At 34.2% G+C, this 3600-nt stretch overlaps 1 pseudogene; it reads left to right on the top strand.

The window, feature by feature from the left end:
* The first annotated feature begins 1306 nt into the window (after positions 1 to 1306).
* On the top strand, positions 1307 to 2681 carry LOC110281448 (uncharacterized; annotated as a pseudogene).
* Positions 2682 to 3600: the final 919 nt, after the last annotated feature.

Genomic DNA, 3600 nt, shown 5'->3' on the forward strand with positions numbered 1-3600 from the left:
TGTGTCATGCACTCATGCAGGATATTAAGTATTTGATGAATAATGTGATTATGTAACATATTAACTGTATGGCTCCGTTTAGTTTGTGTGTATGTCAGGTTAAGACATAGATACAGTAGAACATGTTTTTTGTTTGATTTCTGAGACACAGAAAATGAAAGACACGCTTACACACAGGAGCATATATAATACACGTATTTTATGTCTCAAGAAAATGATGAATTACAGATAAAAAGTGATGGATACGGATCTGAGTTATTTTTTTTTTATTTGTTTATCCTTATTAAAATCAACTTACCAGACTTCTTTTTCTTCTACCTTTGACAAACCCTAACAAGTCTCAAAATCTTCTCTGGAATTTTCTCATTAACGGCTACTTTTGTGGAGCTTCTCTAATCTTTCTCTTTCTCTGTTCTTGAAAACTCCACTGAAGGTTTGTGATTATGCTATCCCTCTCTTTTATTATCTCAAGTTTTTAATTTTTATCTTCGCTTGCCCTTTTACCATGAACTTTAATACATTTAGTTTTGGAAAAAAATATTGGTGTGTGAATAAGGAACAAATAATACTGGTAGGCTGTGAAGTATTGTGATTGTTGAAATTTGTTTTGGGGATTAATGCGGGATGATGAGCAAATTAGAAGTATTGGGTTTTATTGTTGTTTAGTTAATATTTGGGGCTATTATCTGATTATTGTAAGGATTAGTATAATGAATGTTTAAAAAGATTCAACAAATAACTCTCAATAATATTTGTCATGGTCTGGTGGCCTTTCTTGTATTTTCAAACAGCAAGAAAACTGTTTATGTTGTATGAGTAGCAAACAATTTTTGAAATATATTATTTAATGAAAAGCACATAGTTTAGGTGCCTTTCATCTTTCTCAAAAAAGTTTATGAGTTTAAACTTAAAACTGCATTAGATTTGAAATTCAAGTTGTAATCTCTTCTGAATTTGAAAGTTTTGAGATATTAATGAGAAAATTCAGAGGCTTTTATATAAGTATGAATTCGGTGTGGGTCATGGATCTTTTATTTTGTGGAGTTGGAAGTTTAAACTATTGAATGCAAGTTTTTTATTTTGTTTTTTATAATTTAGAGTAATGGTTTGTGGAAAAAGACTTTGATGGTAACTATAGGGTAGTAGATATTAAATTTCTTGGACGGCAGTTGGATCCCAACCCGCTCTAGTGTTGCTAGCTCTGCTTCTTTTGGATTTGTTACGGTGATTATATAAAGCTTATTTGAATGTTTTGGTGCCGAATATTTATTATTTATTTATTTTTACGCATTTACTTTTTATTGTTTGTTAGGAAGTGATGATGGATCGTTCTGAGCAAATTAAGCTATGTGTTGGATATTACTAGATTATGAGAATGCAGTTTGACACGTTAATGTTATTTATCTTAGTTACTTTATATATGTATGTTAGGAATAGAAGGCGGAGTCATTCTTCGATTGGTCGAAGAGTGAACACATTGCCATTAAGGCGAGATGCATTAGATAATATTATTGGGGCGGGTGGAGATAGAAATTGCATATGGGAGCTACGAATGAGTTTGAATGCATTTGCCAATTTGTGTGAATTGCTAAAAGTTCAGGGTGGATTGGACGAAGATGGTCATGTTGGCATAGGTGAGCAAGTAGCTACTTTCTTAATCATTTTAGCTCACCATACCAAAAATCGCAGCGTACAAGTTAGATTCTATAGGTCTGGTGAAACTATAAGTAGGTATTTTCACAAGGTATTGTGTTCGGTTTTGCGTGTTCAAAGTATATTATTTGCAACGGCAGATCCTGTTCCGGAAGATTGTGTGGATCCCAGATGGAAATGGTTTAAGGTAGGTCTTGTATATAGCTCAATTTCTTGCTGGTCAAGTTTATCTGGTGTGTAATAACTATTTTTTTAACATTTGATAGGGTTGTCTAGGAGCATTAGATGGAACTTACATAGATGTCACTGTCCCGAAGAATGATAAATCTAGATATCGGACGAGAAAATCTAGAATATCCACCAATGTCTTAGGAGTTTGCAATCGGAATATGAATTTCGTCTATGTCCTTAGCGGTTGGGAAGGGTCGGCATCTGATTCAAGGGTACTTAGGGATGCAATTACTCGACATAATGGCTTGAAAATACCTGTTGGTATGTCTAAATTAATCTTTTCATAAGAGTTTTAACTATTTATTAAAGAATTCTACCCTATTTCTTATATTTTTTTTCATCCTTCCGTTTTAGGGTCTTATTATTTAGTGGATGCTGGCTATACCAATGGTAGAGGATTTTTATCTCCTTAAAGAAATGTTCGCTATCATGTAAATGAGTGGGTTCAAGGTAACCGTGCACCACAAAATCGTCTACAGTTATTTAATAAGAAGCACTCTTCGGCTAGGAATGTGATTGAGCGGTGCTTTGGATTGCTTAAGAAAAGATGAGCGATTTTACGAAGTCCGTCATTTTACCCTATTAGGATTCAAAGCCACATTATTATCGCTTGTTGTTTGTTACAAAATTTTATTCGTATGAATATGGATGTTGATCCTGAAGAAGATGCAACTCTTTCACCGGAACACATACCCATAGGAGATGATACTATTGTTGATGAAGCCGACACAATTGATGTTGTGGAAAGTAGCCACGAGTGGACTCAATGGCGTGAGGACCTAGCAACTGAAATGTGAGAAATATGGAGAGGAGAACATGGCACATAGAATTTTTGTTTTTGATAATTTTATGATGTATGCAATTGTCGTCGACTATTATTATATTTGAATTCATTTGAGTTTTTTCCCTTGTGGCATGTGTATTAGCATACAATTTAGTTTGATGACTTGTATTCTAATTAAAGACACAACTAGATAAGAGTTTGTTTTAATTGTTTCACAAGATGTTAAACGTATATAATGTTCTTGAAAATGTTAAAGTGTGTTGATATTGTGCTGGTAATTATTTGTTTTAATGTGGTGAAAATTCTACTATAGTCGTGCTAGTAAATTTGTGCTCATTGGCATAAGAATTCTTATGTATAGCTCAAAATAATTGTACTTTATGGTGCTCCTTTTCATTATTGTGCATATATCTTATCCAGCAACAAATGGCTTCCACACCACGCCAGTGGACTGAACAAGAAACTGAACAGTTTGTGGTTCTCATGGAGGAATTGGTCATTGAAGGCAAGAGGGTCGATGCCGGTCAATTTAAACCGGGGGCATTTCAGAAGTTGGCAGATAAGATGAACGAAAAGTTTCCTGGATGTGGTCTCACTGTGAAGCACATCAGAAATAAACACAAGCGCCTGAAAGAAAAATATATGTATGTGGCTGAGATGTTGGGTTGTAGTGGCTTTGGATGGAATTCTCAAAAGATGTATGTTGAAGTAGATAGTAAACAAGTGTTGGAAGCTTGGGAAAATGTGTGTTTTTTTTGCACTTTTATTCTTTCTTCTTACAACTACATTTTAATTTTCATGTAAGTGTATGCATATGCATTTGTTAATGTATACTCTGTCATATGGTATAGGGTCGCAATGTGACGCTCTATACTCCAGGCAAGCCATTTCCGTTGTTTGAACGTCTTGGAAATATTTTCGGCAAGGATAGA

Source organism: Arachis duranensis, chromosome 5 (genome assembly GCF_000817695.3).
Source record: "Arachis duranensis cultivar V14167 chromosome 5, aradu.V14167.gnm2.J7QH, whole genome shotgun sequence".
Lineage (NCBI taxonomy): Eukaryota > Viridiplantae > Streptophyta > Magnoliopsida > Fabales > Fabaceae > Arachis > Arachis duranensis.